This window comes from Macaca nemestrina, chromosome 8 (genome assembly GCF_043159975.1).
Source record: "Macaca nemestrina isolate mMacNem1 chromosome 8, mMacNem.hap1, whole genome shotgun sequence".
In the NCBI taxonomy this organism is placed as follows: domain Eukaryota; kingdom Metazoa; phylum Chordata; class Mammalia; order Primates; family Cercopithecidae; genus Macaca; species Macaca nemestrina.
In genome coordinates, this window is record NC_092132.1 from 63,631,119 (window position 1) to 63,647,409 (window position 16,291).

At 39.0% G+C, this 16,291-nt stretch overlaps 1 long non-coding RNA gene across 2 annotated transcripts in view; it reads right to left on the reverse strand.

Moving 5' to 3' along the window:
- Positions 1 to 5,770, reverse strand: part of LOC105483506 (uncharacterized) — a 40,502-nt gene extending 34,732 nt beyond the window's left edge. The window contains exon 1 of one of the 2 annotated variants that reach the window (XR_988358.3): positions 5,399 to 5,770. This is a non-coding gene — a long non-coding RNA (uncharacterized lncRNA). The remainder of the gene's footprint in view (positions 1 to 5,398) is intronic. The other variant, XR_011606930.1, reaches the window with a different exon arrangement.
- Positions 5,771 to 16,291: the final 10,521 nt, after the last annotated feature.

Consider the following 16,291-nt stretch of genomic DNA (forward strand, 5'->3'; position numbering starts at 1 on the left):
AAACATCAAATTTTACTCCATGAATATGTATAATTGCAATGTATCAATAAAGAAATAAAGCAAACTTTAAAGAGGAAATTTAAAGAATGAAAAAAACTGATCTCACTAGCAATCAAATAAATATAATTGCAACTACAAGAAGACACTACATTGGCAAGAATGTGTTGTGAAAACAGTATTCTCACTAGAGTATGTGGAAATGAACTCTGTGCGTTGCTGATGGGAGTGCAAATTTCTTTAAGTATATTTCTGGAGCTGATTTAGCAATATGTAGCAAAACCATTAAAAACATTCATAGCCTTAACATAGCAATTACATTTCTATGAACTTAAACTAATGACATATATGTGATATGTAAAGATTTAATTCAAAGGATGTGTATTACATTTATCACAAATACTTCAACTAAAAAGTTGCAAGAATTTAGAGGATTTGTTAAATACTGTATGGCATATAAAATTGCAAACTCTTTTGTACCCAATAAAATGAAGTCTTACATATAGCCAACAGATGAAAAAAAGCTCAATATCGCTGATCATTAGAGAAATGCAAATTAAAACCACAGTGAGATACCATCTCAACCAGTCAGAATGGCTATAATTAAAAAGTCAAAAAACAACAGATGATGGCAAAATTGCAGAGCAAAGGGAATGCTTATACACTGTTGTTGGGAGTGTAAACCAGTTCAGCCACTGTGGAAAGTAGTGTGGAGATTCCTCAAAGAAAAAACAGAAATACCATTCAACCCAGCAATCCCATTACTGGGTGTATACCCAAAGGAATACAAATCATTCTGCCATAAAGACATACCATGTGTATGTTCACTGCAGCACTATTTACAATAGCAAAGACATAGAATCAACCTAAATATTCATCAATGGCAGATTGGATAAAGAAAGTGTGGTCCATTTACACCATGGAATACTATGCAGTCATAAAAAAGAATAAGATCATATCCTTTGCAGGAATACAGATGGAACTGGAGGCCATTATCCTTAGCAAGCTAACACAGGAACAGAAAACCAAATACTGCATGTTCTCAGTTTTAACTGGGAGCTAAACAATGAAAACACATGGACCCAAAGAGAAAAACAACAGACACTGGGTCCTACTTGTGGGTGGAGGGTGAGAAGAGGGAGGATTAGAAAAAATAACGATGGGTACTAGGCTTAGTACCTGGATGACAGAATAATCTGTACAACAAACCTCCATGACACAAGTTTACTTATACATGAAACCTGCACATGTACCCCCGAACCTAAAATAAAAGTTTAAAAAATAAAAAATGAGGATTAAAGATATTCACGATACACTACTTCTGTGGTTTCAATGTGTTCCCAAAGAAGCAGTCATTGGACATTTAATCCTCACTGCAATGATGTTAGGAGGTGGGGCCTAATGGGAGGTGTTTAGGTCAAGAGGGCTTCACCCTCATTGATAGATTGATGCTGATTACAAAAGGACTTGAGGTTGAATTTAATTCCTTGCTCTCTCTTGCCATGTGATGTCTTTTGCCACGTTGTGATGCAGCAAGAAGGTTCTTACTAGATGCCAGTGCCATGCTCTTGGGCTTCCCAGCCTCTAGTACCCAGTACCACGAGCCAAATAAATTTCTTTCCATTATAAGTTACCCAGTCTGTGGTATTCTGTTGTAGCAACAGAAAACAGACTAAGACAACCACTAAATTAAAGAAGCAAGTTACAAAACTATAATTTCAGTTTTACAAGTAAAAAGATATACATGTATATATTTGTATACAGAAAGAATAAATATAATAATACCTGTGGTTATCTCCACTTGATGAAATTATGAAGTTTTATTTTCTTCTTTTCATAAATCTGTATTTTCTCAATTTCTACAATATGCATGTTCATAATTTGTAAATATTACTTTTAAACTAATAAAAACTAATATGTATATTGCCCCACCATCTGCTGACTTATGGCAAATTCCTCAACATGTCTGTTTCCTATAAAAGGAAGATAATGCCATCCAAGCTATAGCATTGCTGTGGCCTAAATAAAGTGTGAATATGCTAAACCCAGCCTGTCTCATGGTAGGCACTCACGAATGGGTAGAATCTGACATTCAGCCTGTCCTGACTACCATTATCTTTGGCCATTCAGAAGAGTCGTCCATCTGTATGCCTAAACTACATGGCATAAATATTTTATTAAACTGATATTGGTGAACAGATCTAATGTCATTCATTAACTAACCATTTTATTTCAGTTGTTCACCCTAATCTTAAATTTTGAAGGCTTAAACAGGGTCTACCCAGGTTACAAATGACTTTTGTTCTAACTTCATTTCCAAGTTACACATTAGTAAATAGTGCTTTCTCAAACTAAACTTAAAACACCTTTTTAATCTATGAAATACTGGAAATCTGTGTAATGTTTTCAATAGGACACAATGGCTTTGAACTAGCAATTAAACAAGAATAATGAAATAATAGTTACAGATATTTATCTAGATGCATGAGGCTTGGAAAAAGCAGTTTAATTCGAAATAAAAGGTAAGTGGAGACTTGTGTGAAGAATTTAATGGGGGATTTCAGAGTAAGCTACGTCAAACACAAAGAGTTTTTACAGTAGGGCAGAGTTGTCCACCTCAACTTAATAGTTCAACAAACAAGGCAAAAGATTTAGGCCTTGAGGATACAAGTAAGCAAAGAGATAGCTTCCCAAATCCTTCCTGGTTCCTCATGGAAGCTGACTGCAAGTTTGGTGGTTCCCACAGTGCACAGAAGCAACGCAACCACTGCGTCCTTCCCTGCCTTTTGTGTAATGAGCCTGGGGTGAAGCATATCAACCCTAAAGGGCTGACCTAGTGCCTTGTAAGGGCTTCTTTTATATCATGGTCTGCTGCACAGGGGCTTATGAAAACATCGCACAGGGTTTTAATTTTTTTTTTTTTTTTGCATAAGTCTATCAATCACTAGCTTTAATTTTATGCTTGTTAATCAAAATGAGGGCTGTGCCTTTACTTAAAATGGAATAAAAATATTCCTGTGGTGGCTGAAGAGGAGTTAGAAGACAGAGGAAGAAGTGAGAGTTTGCCTCCAATTGAATTAATAAAAGTATGCATGGTAAAATAAGACAAAAGTTACAATATCACGTGTACTCAAGCAGCTGCGAGAAAAGAAAGATGACCAGGAGAATATGGCAGATAAAATTGCGCCAGACAAAAGCAAGGGAGCACTCATTCAGTCCGGAAAGTTTATAATCCGGTATGTGCCAGCCCTCTATCCTTCAACTTGGTGTGTCAGGGATTTATTTAGTAGGATCTTAGAGAAATTGCTTTAGTAGTATGTTAACAACTTTACGTTCTAAATAAGACCTTTATTGTATGTACTAAAAAATATAAATAAAATAAAAGGCAGTTGCCTTTTCTTTTTCAGCTAGATGATAATTACTCATTAAGGGTTGATGTTGCTTACATGGATATATTTACAATACCTTGTTCAACACCTTTTAAAAAAATCTTTTGAGGCCAGGCTTGGTGGCTCACGCCTGTAATCCCAGTACTTTGGGAGGCCGAGGAGGGAAGATCACTTGAGGTTGGGAGTTCGAGACCAGCCTGGCCAACATGGTGAAATTCTGTCTCTACTAAAAATACAAATATATATATATATATACACACATACACATATATATATGTATATATATTAGTCTGGCATGATGGCGCAGGCCTGTAATCCCAGCTACTCAAGAAGCTGAGGCAGGAGAATCACTTGAACCCGGGAGGCGGAAGTTGCAGTGGGCCGAGATTGCTCCACTGCACTCCACACTGGGTGACAGAGCAAGATTCCATCCCCCCCCAAAAAAAGAAAAATCTGTTGAGTTTACTTTACTTTTTTAAGCATTTTATGTCTGTAAACTGTTTTCTGATTTTCCCCAGTTCTTACAGCCCACAACCTTCCAAGCTCACCTGCCTCTTAGTCTAGTTCTAGCTCAGAGTATACTTTAAAATTCCACAGATTTCAAGTCTGGACTCTGTTTTCTAACAAGTGGGGCAAATTCCTTTGCATTTCTGAGCCTCTGTCCTCACTTAAAGGGAGGCAATACTAGTGCCCACCAGTCTGGTTTATTGAAAGAAGAACAGGTAAAGAGAATGTAAAGTATTCAACAGAGCACTTGGCATCTGCTGTGGCTCAGGAAACAGCACTGCAGCCGCAGGTCAGTGTGGACGCTGTGCATGTGCTAAGTGAGGCAGTGTGTGTTTTCCATGCCCACATAAAAATGTTTGCCAGTCAGAGATTTATGCCTCATCCAGTGCCCGCTAAGCTGCTATGAAAAGATAACAATTCAGTCACAGTCTGGAAACAAGAAAAAGCTACCTGCAATGCTGAATTATCCACAGTCCTATAGTAGCTTGTAGACCTACTTGGTGATGATGGTCTCTGTGTTTGAATAAATAACTTCACAGAAATACATTTTCATTGCACCCATGTTGACAATACATTGGAGCTCATCATTTCAATCTCATCTCCTGTCATGCTTTTTCTGATTCACTGGCCATACTAGTCTTTTTCAGTTCAATGGGTGTTCCAAACATTTTCCCACCTCAAACCCCTCAAACACAACATTTGCTGTACGTTTTCTTTCTGTAGAAGAAGAAAGCCAAAAAGCTAGGGAAATCTCAACCTCCTGGTTCTGAAGGCTTTCCAGTAAATCTTGTTTTATTAAGCGATGCTTAATAATTATTTTATTTAACTGAAAGTTAAAATGAAACTTCCTATGTAAATGCATCAAACAAGAATGGTATTTAAGGACATAAAGAAATAGTAAAATTAAGGAAGTTGATCTATTTAAGGTCAGGTAACAAATTCCCTCAAGCTTTTTCTTGGAAACACTTTTCTTTTGGCTCAGTCTCACCTTTCAAACATATCAGAAAAATAATATTGATTTTGTGTATTGTCAAGGCGTAAAAAGCTGATATGGAAGGCACTTTCTAAATTTTTCAAGATACAAAATGGTCACTGTGACTAAGCATACGGTGTGCCTTTCTGCATTAGTTGGTTCCTCACCCAATTACATCAGGAGTTTTAAACTTTAAAATGTTTAAAAGTAAATATTATTTGAGTATACTTGTTTCCACTTTTTTGGTCACTAGCTTCTGTTGAAGTGGAAGGGTACACTCTAAGAAAGTTAATTGAATTTAAAGATATTGAAATAAGAATTCCCTTCAATTCAATCAATATACCTGTACATGTTGAGATTACTGTTCATGTGCATGGAGTTTCTAGAAAAATGATGGCAACAAAAACACAATGTCTGCTGACCTTGGGTTCTGTCTACAAAGACCTCAGAAACATTTTAGGCATTGCTTTCAATTACTCAACACTCTATAATCTGTATACATTCAGACATTCAATCAGCAAACATTACTGACCATCTACTGCATGGTAGGGCATGGGCTTGACATTTGCTATGATGAACAAGGCCCTTTGTTAACCTGCTACTTCTCCAGTCTCCTCTGCCAACCAATCCTCACCCAGCGCCCCAGCTCGGGACATGCTGTATCCCAGTGCTGCATGCTCTGTTCACTCCATAATAACCAGGAAGTTAGCCCTGTAGCACCCGTAACCTCCTCCTGTGGTGGACCACTTACTACCTTGGGCTGAACTCATTTATCTTGAGTCCATTACCACTGAAGGCTGACTCTGAGCAACCCTTCACTGCTTATTGCATCACAGTGCTGGCGTGTACACCACAGAGGCTCAATAGATATTTGTTACACAAGCAGATTGTGGCCAGTATCCAATATTTCAAAATAGGGTATATGGAAGTCTTAGATCCCAGTCAATTAATACTTTATAATCTGCTCTCAAGTAACATGGATCTAGGGGCTCTCATAACTAGAAATGGTTTAGAAAGTAGATGTCAACACTGACCCTCAGGGCAAAAATTCCTTTCATAGCAAACCTGCCATTTCCACAGAAGTAACTGTGATTTGGAAAGTTCTCCTGAAGTGGCTGTAGGGTGACAGTTTGCCGACACCATCTACCTTGCCAGATTCAAACCCTAGAACAGTCATGCCTGAGAAGCCTGCCAAGTCTTCTGCTCCAAACCTCTCATTTTACAGATGAAATCACAAACCAGCAAGGTGACATGAACACAGTGAGTGGAAAACAAAGCTCTCTGGCTCCCAGCCTCATGATACTTTATTTCATACAAATGTCTCCTGTATTTGGTTATATCTGTGAACATTTCATGGGTGATGGATCAGGACAGTTATCTGTGAATTATACTCCCACCACAGCCAGTGGAAGGAGAGTTCTCAGTCTTGTCCCTGATTCCAGGTTCCAGTTCTACCTCTTGGGCCTGGGATGATGAAGGAGATTGGTGAGTCACATTTTAATACCATCAACCAAGGGTCAACAACTTCCACCCAGCCTGAGGAAGCTGCAGGCATCATACCCACCTCCCTACAGTGAAACTGCTGCCCATTCCAATGCCATTCACGCACGCACTGGCCCAAAAGCTTTTGAATGAAGAGTCATCCTGATCTCACTAAAACAAACGCTACCTCATTAGGTGCTATGACTACACCATGGACCCTGAGCCAGGATGGAATAAGGCCAGGAGTCAGAGGGTGAGTCAGCAGAATAAAATGACTACTTAGGAAACTCCACCAGACATAGGAAAAAGGTGGGGCAAGACGATATCCAGCACCCTCCCCTGACATCACAGGCACTCTTTTTTTTTTTTGAGACGGAGTCTCGCTCTGTCGCCCAGGCTGGAGTGCAGTGGCCGGATCTCAGCTCACTTCAAGCTCGGCCTCCCAGGTTTACGCCATTCTCCTGCCTCAGCCTCCCGAGTAGCTGGGACTACAGATGCCCGCTACCTCGCCCGGCTAGTTTTTTGTATTTTTAGTAGAGACGGGGTTTCACCTTGTTAGCCAGGATGGTCTTGATCTCCTGACCTCGTGATCCGCCCATCTCGGCCTCCCAAAGTGCTGGGATTACAGGCTTGAGCCACCGCGCCCGGCCTCACAGCCACTCTTAAAAAGGTCTCTCTCTTCACAACTCCCCACTTCTGTCCCCAGACTCAACGTTCACTTCCAGGACAGGTTCCTGAAGAAGGATTGAGGCCCCTGCTCTTCAGGTTTAGCAGCAGAGAGTGAGCCAGTGCTCTTCACCCTCTCTGTGCCAGGTCTTGGGAGAGGGTTAACAAGCCAATGTAGTGGTTGCCCCATGAGCACGTCATAGCCTCAGCTGAAGAACAAAGACCCAACAGGCACAAATGCAGGAGGCACACCATGGGTGGATCATGACTTATCTCAGTGAAGGAATCTTCATCTAAGAATTGTTTTCCTCCTGCAGACAAACCAGAAGATGAACCTTCCACCCTCTTATCAATCTGCAGAGATTCCTTCCAAATTCAGACAGGACATTCAACATTTAGAACAGAGACATAGTAATCAAAGGTTATGATAGTTTAAGGTGGATATAACACATTCTAGGGAAGGTTCATTCCTCCTTGTCACAGGGGCTACAAGTGAGACGTTGACTAAGCACAGTGAGAAGATGGTTGAGTGAGAACTTGTAGAATATTAGTCTTAAACTCTCTTTCGATGTAACTTTCTTTAGTGCAGGTTTCTCTTGTGGCACCAATATTACTTCATTACACTTATCTGTTTATATAATTCCCTTTTTTCAACTGTATTAAAGGATAAGACCTTATCTTTTTACCATTGTATGACCACGACCTAATTAATATACCTGAGAGACAGTAGGAGTTTAATAAATAAATCTTGTATAATCACATTTAGCTAGATTTTCAGAAGGTACTATACAGATTGGTTAGAAGCTTTCATGTTAACAAGAAATAAGTCTTACATCTTATCTCCATGTTTATATAAAATCAAAATACTAAACAGAATCTTACTCTCATAAACTGACTACAACTCATGAAAATAAACTACAATTCTCTGTTTAAACTTCACTGCTTGGAACAGAAAACTAAGTAACTGTGTTCTCAATTCCAAATGGGAGCTAAACATTGAGTACACAAGGCCAAAAAAAAAAAAAGGAGTGGAGGATCAACAGACACCAGGGCTTACTTTAAGGTGGAGGGCGGAAGAAGGGTGAGGATCAAGAAACTACCAGTCAGTACTATGCTTATTACCTGGGTGATGAAATACTCTGTACACCAAATCCTTGAGACATACAACTCACCTATAAAATAAGCCTCCACATGTACCCTCTGAACGTAAAAGTCAGAAGGAAGGAAGGAAGGAAGGAAAGAAGGAAGGAAGGAAGGAAGGAAAGAAGGAAGGAAGGAAGGAAGGAAGGAAGGAAGGAAGGAAGGAAGGAAGGAAGGAAGGAGGGAAGAAGGGAAGGAGAGAGAGAGTGAGAAAGCAAGCAGGAAGGAAGGAAGAAAGGAGAAAGAGAAAGCAAGAAGGAAGGAAGGAAGAAGGAAGGAAGAAAAAAGAAAGAGAAAGAAAGAAAGAAAGAAAGAAAGAAAGAAAGAAAGAAAGAAAGAAAGAAAGAAAGAAAGAAAGAAAGAAAGAAAGAAAGGAAGGAAGGAAGGAAGAGAAAGAGAGAGAAAGAGAAAGAGAGAGAGAAAGAAGAAAGAAAGAAAGATTGAAGACCAGTATGTGTTGTTCTCTGCATGGACCTCGTCTTTAAATATATTTAAATTGTGAGAATAATTGTTTTTGTCTTCACAGTCAATTCCTCCACATTTGACTGAGCGTTAAATCACAAATGAATTCAGTTTTTCCTGGCTATCCTATTCTTGCTTCAAATTTTTGTGATTTGTACTCAAGTCGTATCATGTATTTTACTTACAGGATCTTGTAATTTTCCTGTTTATTTGTTCACACTTCATCGTTGGCATAAAAGATTTGACCCTATCGGTTTTCTTTCTATGACTCGATTTTAATGCTTATATGCTTTAAGAAGTAAGTTCTAAAATTTAAAAAAAAAGAAAAAAGAAAAAAAAAAAACCGTTCCTGCTTATGGTAGACAGAATAATGTCTCCTCCCCCCCATAGATGTTCACATCCTTATCCCCAGAACCTGTAAATATGTGGCCTTACTTGCCAAAAGGAATTTGGACAATTTGATAAAAGTTAAGGACTTTGAGATTGAGAGATTATTCTGGATTAACTGGGTGGGCCTCATTAAACTGTATAGGTCTTTAAAAGCAGAGAACATTTCCTGGCTATGGTTGTGGAGCGATATGACCATGGAAGGAAGATTCAGAGAGCTGCTGGCTTTGAATATGGGAGGAAGTAGCCATGAGCCAAGGAATGCGGATGTCCTCTACAAGCTGGAAAAGGCCAGGAAACAGATCCTGCCCTAGGAAACAGATCCTCCCCTAGGGAATGCATGCTACCTCACCTTGATTTTAGCCAAGGGAACCCGGATCTACAGAGATGTCAGATAATGTATTGGTGTCGTTTTAAGCCACTATGTCTGCGGTAATTGGTTATAGCAACAACAGAAAAACCATACATAACCCAAACCCTAGCAACTCACAAGCTAGAAGGAAGCTCTCTGAACTTGCATTTCCTCATCTATAAAAGTAGAGATAATACACGCTAAAAGACTCCTGTGAAGATGAAATGCAATGAAAAATGCAGAAAGCTTAATTCAGTGCCTGCAACCTCCGAAGTGAGGGGAGCTGTTCTCTGAATTAACTGGGATGTGAGCCCCACAGCCACTTACAGTCCCGTAGTTGGCCTCCCCTCTGTTCTCCTGGGGTGAAAAGCGTTCTTTCTGAGGATGCTGGTTAGAGAAGTCACCTCTATTCGCATGCGCAGGGCTGGGCAAGATCCTTGGGTCTCATAAACTGTTTGAGAAGCAATAGTAGACTTCCCAGGCGACCAAGGCATCTCCCATGTTCTATAGTCCCAAAGCACCAGCACTGAGGAGGAGCGGGCCACCCCCAGGTGTCACCGCAGCCCTGTTATTGGCCCCTGCAGCTTTGCCTTCCTGGTCTGAGATGATACACTCTAGAGGGAGACGACCAGTAACAGGATTCCAAAGACCATATACTCTCAGACTCAGTTAAACCATATGGCCTGCCTTGTTGCCTCGTTTAGAAATAGTTATTTTCCATTCTAAAGTTTCGATGAATAAATCCAATTTTGCACAACGGAGATGCCTGCAGCCGGTTTTAGCTGGCGCTTGGTCCTCGCATTGACGATGAGTTTAGAGCGCCGCCTAGTGGGAACAATGAGAGGCAGCAGTGACAACATTTTGTAGAGGAAAAAACTATGAAGGGAGACATCGGGAACGTTATAAATAGAAAGTCCCAAGGTCCTGGTGATGGGCTGCTGTTTTATGCGCTTGCTTGACCTAAATGAGCCATATCCCAAGGTGACTAGCTCATCTAAAAAGGCGTCCTAGTTGCATCAGGATATTCATCTTATCTAGGTCTCAAACATCCTAAATAGTAGTGTATTTCATTTACTGTAGAATATTTTGGTAAATTTTCCCCCTTTATTTTCATAAGGCAGAAACATGAAATTGACCTTTTCCTTAGAAATTTTCATATTCGAAATATTAAAGGTTATTACTGAGAATGTTGAATTTTAATAAACTTTAAGTTTATTCATTTCTATTGTTTTATCTGTTTTTCACTAGGAATCCAGCTACACACCATTGAGATATGTTTGTTTCAAACAGATTTTAATAATTCTATAGCAGAACTATTCCCTATATTACCCTTTTCTATTCTCTCACATTCTGTTTAATTTCTGAAAATTTTCCTTATTCTTTAGCTCAATTTTTTTTACTTCAACTAGTTTTCTGAAAGGGTTATATTTAATAACTTTTTGTCACCTTATTTTGGAAAAATAAAATCTCTCTTATTTACTCCGTACCTTTCTTTAGAGGAAGAGTATATTGAAAGAAGTGATTTTGCTCAAAGAATTTTAAATATAGAAAGCTGCTACTTGACTAGCTGAAAACTGGACATTTTTCTATAATGTCAAAACACATCATAGAAACTGAGAAACTTGCTGGATTTTATACTACTTATCCAACTTCTCTTCCTTGGTTGCAATTTCCACTAACTGGATGTTAGCCATCCCCCTCCACTCTATCCTCTTCTCTACACAGAAGTAATTTGCTGACTCCAAACCCTGTCTGTTCTACAGATTATCCCCTGAGTGCCAGCCCTACAGTAATAAACTGGCATTAAACATCTCCACTTCAATGTTGAAAACCAAACGGATCCTCTTCCTCCCACGTACATCTGCTTCTCCTCCTAAAATCCTTTATCTCATAGAAAATGGTACCACCATCTGCTGCACCACCCAAACCGGAATTGGGGGATAACTATAATTCCTCCCTCCGCGTTGACCTCCCCCAAATCCTATTGCCACTCTCAGTTCACTCTTTCATCATCTTCTGCCATGATGATTTCTACATCATGTTTCTCAGTGGTTCTCCCTGTTGTCCCTTTCCAGTAAATTCTGTTTTTCGGTGATAGATTGAGCTCTGTACGATGCAAATTGATCACCACCTAAAAATCCATCGTTGACTCCCCAGTGCTTTCAACCTCAATTCAAACTTCTACATGAGGATATCAAGACCTTTATCGTCTGGCTCCTAGAACCTCCCAGCTTCATCTCTTCCCACTCGCCATTGTTCACCCAAGCTTCCAGCCATCCTAGACATCAACATTCCTTTCCACATCTCCTTGCCTTAGCTACTGCTCACCACTTCCTCAGGCTAGTTCCTTCAGTCCTCAGCTTAGGCAACAGGTCATCCAGGAGGTCAGCTTAAGGCATGCAGGCAACATTAGAACACAGATTACATTGCATTCCATTGTCTTTATGTGTCTGCCTCTTCCCCTACTAGATTTCTTGAGGGCAGAAACTGTTGATGTTCATTTCTGAAAACCTAATGCCCTACAGAGAGATTGTTATATTTGTTGGAGAAGTTGAGAAAATATGATAATGGAGAACACTTATTACCCTCTGCTAAGCACTACAAAGATGTTACATGTATGGCTATATTTAATCTTCATACCGACCCTATGAAGATATTTTTAACGTTTGTTTTATAAATGAAGAAAATGAGGGCCAACAAAGTCAACAAAGGGTCAACAAAGTTAAATTATCTGAGGTCACCATGGTGGAAGCTGTACTGTACCTTCCAAATCCTCCTTCAAGAAAAGACCAGACAGGCATGGTAGCTCAAGCCCATTATCCCAGCAGTGTGGGAGTCCGAGGCAGATGGATCACCTGAAGTCAGTAGTTTGAGGCAGCCTGGCCAACATGGTGAAACCCCATCTCTACTAAAAATACCAAAATTAACTGGGAGTTTGGTGGGCACCTGTAATCCTAGCTACTCGGGAGGCTGAGGCAGAAAAATTGCTTAACCCTGGGAGGCGGAGGTTGCAGTGACCTGAGATCATGCCATAACACTCCAGCCTGGGCGACAAGAGCAAGACCTCATCTCACAAAAAAAGAAAAGAAAAGGAAAAGAAAAGAAAAGAAAAGAGAGAGAGAAAGAAAGAAAGAGAGAGAGAGAGAGAGGGAGGGAGGGAGGGAGGGAAGGGAAGGAAAGAAAAAAGGCCTTACTGCCTCATCTGTGTGAACTGTTGTCCATGGTACTCTTTACCCAAGGCTATGCCCTCTAGGCAAGTTCAATGACTGACCCCTAGGAGAGATTACCTCAACTGGGTTGTCAATTCAGAACATCTCATGAAGTCAGCTCAGAGGCCTCCTTTGAGATGCAACTTTTCCTCTATCCAGTCTCAGTTTCTTCTCTTTCTTTAAAAGATACCAATGCTAAAAGCACTCTTTCAGCTACTCCCAAGTAGCTAGGATTACTAGCTTTTATTTTAAGTTCAAGGGTACATGTGCAGGTTTGTTACATGGGTAAACTTGTGTCATAGGGGTTTGTCATACAGATTATATCATCACCCAGGTATTAAGCCTAGTATCCATTAGTTATTTTTCCTAATCCTCTCCCTTCTCCAACCCTCCACCCTTCAATAGGCCCCATTGTGTGTTGTTCCCCTCTTTGTGCCCATGTGTTCTCATCATTTAGCTCACACTTATAAATGAGAACATGCAGTATTTAGTTTTCTGTTCTTGTGTTAGTTTGCTAAGGATAATGGCCTCCAGCTTCATCCATGTGCCTGCAAAGGATATAATCTCACTCATTTTTTTGTCTGCATAGTTTTCCATGGTATATATACCACATTTTCTTTATCATGTCTATCATTGATGGGCATTTAGGTTGATTCTATGTCTTTGCTATTGTGAATAGTGTTGCAATGAACACACACGTGTATGGATATTTATAACAGAATGATTTTTATTCCTCTGGGTATATACCCAATAATGGGATTTCTGGGTCAAATGGTATTTCTGTCTTTAGGTCTTTGAGGAATTGCCACACTCTCTTCCACAATGGTTGACCTCATTTACACTCCCACCAACAGTGAATAAGCGTTCTTTTTTCTCCACAACCTCACCAGCATCTGCTATTTTTTGACTTTTTAATAATAGTCATTCTGACTAGTGTAAGATAGTATCTCATTGTGGTTTTGATTTGCATTTCTCTAATGATCGGTGATGTCACACTGTTTTTTCATGATTATTGGCCACATATATGTCTTCTTTTGAAAAGTGTCTGTTCATGTCCTTTTCCCACTTTTTTATGTAGTTGTTTTTTTTGTTTCTTGTACATTTAAGTTCTTTATAGGTGCTGGATATTAGACCTTTGTCAGATGCATAGTTTGTGAAAATTTTCTCCCATCTTGTAGGCTGTCTGTTTACTCTGTTTACAATATCATTGCTAAAATTTTGGGTTTCTGAAAGTGTTGTTAAATAAAACAAAGCTTAAACTTAGAGAATGTTTGTGTCCTGTTTGAAGTAATTAAACTTAGATTTATTGACTTCATCTTAAAACCACGCACTTTAGAATATAATTTTCCTGCCTCTTCATGGCCAACAGATTAGATTGTGAGGTTCTTGAGGACAAGTACCATAAACAAATGGCACCAACCAACTAAACAAAAAAACAGATGAAACAGTGACTTGACAAATATTTGTTGAGTGTGCTCAGTATTTGAGTGTGCTCAAATATTTGTCTGTGCTCAGTACCTATGTTTTACTAGCTGCGTGAGTGTCACAGGATTCCCTGGGGAGCAGAGTCTGAGATGGAGAGAAGAGTACATAAGGCTTGTTAAGGAGTGCTTTTGCAATTGCAACAACAGCAAAAATTGACAAATGGGACCTAAATAAACATAAGAGCTTCTGCACAGCAAAAGAAACTATCAACATTCTGCATAGCAAAAGAAACTATCAACAGAGTAAACAGACAGCCTATAGAATAGGAGAAAATATTTGCAAACTACACACCTGACAAAGGTCTAATATCCAGCATCTATAAGGAACTCACACAAATTTAAAAGATAAAAACAAACAACCCCACTAAAACTGATCAGAGGACATGAACAGACACTTTTAAAAAGACATGCGTGTGACCAACAAACATATGAAAAAAAAGCCCAATATCAATAATAATTAGAGAAATGCCAATCAAAACAACGGTAAGATACTATATCACACCAGTCAGAATGGCTATTACTAAAAAGTAAAAAAAAAAAAAAAAAAAATGCTGGTGTGGTTTTGGAGAAAAGGGAGCACTTATACACTGTTGGTGGGAGCGTAAATTAATTCAACCATTGTGGAAAGTAGTAAAGACCTAAAAGAACTTAAAGAACTAAAAGCAGAACTACCATTTGACCCAGCAATCCCATTACTAGGTATATACTCAGAAGAATATAAATCATTCTACCATATAGACACATGCAAGCAAATGTTCAATGCAGCACTATTCACAATAGCAAAGACATGGAATCAACTTAAATGCCCATCAATGACAGACTGGATAAAGAAAATGTGGCACATATACACCATGCTATACTATGAAGCCATAAAAAAGAATGAGATCATGTCTTTTGTGTAAACATGGATGGAGTTGGAGGCTATTATCCTTAGCAAACCAATGTAAGAACAGAAAACCAAATACTGCGTCCTCTCACTTATAAGTGAGAGCTAAATGATAAGAACTTATGGGCACATAGAGGGGAACCACAGACACTGGGGTCTACTTAAGGATAGAGGGCAGAAGGAGGGAAAGCATCAGAAAAGATAACTATCGGATACTGAGTGTAATATGTGGGTGATGAAATAATCTGTACAACAAACCCCCATGATACGAGTTTACCTGTGTAACAAACCTCACATGTACCCCAGAAGGTAAATAAAAATTATATAAACGTATGTACATACATACATACAAACATACATAAATATTTCTGATCTTGAACTCTCAACTTTGATTAAGAACTAAGCTACAGAAGGGCTGACTTTCCAAATAGGTGCTACAGGGAATATTCTTTACCAGTGTTTGAACTGTTATTGGCATAATTTTTTAGTTTGATGTTGGCTTTCTGTCTTTGCAAAATTGAGGAATGTTCTTTGAAAAAGTCTGTCAGAAAAATTAACTAGTTAATTAAAATGTCAAGAGCCTGTCAGTCTGGCTCAGTGTCCTAGAAGTTTATTGCACAGTGTTAAACCTATATAATTTTTCATTGTCCAAATTAAAATAAACTTCTAGGAGAAATGTTAGTAGAGAGACCAGAATCTAAGCTGACACTACAAGGTACTCACTCTTTTCATATTCCACCTCTCTGCCATGCTGACCCTTCTGGCTTTCTGTTGCCCTCTGCAACCAAAGAAAGGCAAGAAAAGGTCTTTCCATAGGTTCTATGGAGCTACTACTCTGGAACTATTATTTCCTTAAGAATTTTATGTTTGTGTCATTTTGTGAGGAAAGCACTCGTACCAACAAAAATGTAGGGAAGAGGTTAAGAATGTAGATAGTGGACTCAAGGAGACTTGAATTCAAACTCTTAATCTTAATGTATCAATTGCATGGCCTCAGGAAGTTGTTTAATGTCTTTGAGCCACTTTCACTCGTTCTTTTAATGACTACTTATGTTAATCAATTAATAACTATTATATTAACACCTACTTCATCGTTATTTTTAAATAAACTAAATAAAATATTGAATGAGACCCCTTGCACTCAGTTGGCATATAAATAACACATGACGGATGATGATAGTTGCTACTTAAAGTGCTTCTGTTGCACTGAGAATAGACAAGTGCAGGGAGAAAACATTTATTAAGCATTAACTTGATATTGGATACTGCACTATCTTTACATACATATTTCCATTTAATTCTCATAACAATCTAATGAGATTGACAACAATATTCCTACTATGTCATGGAAGGATTG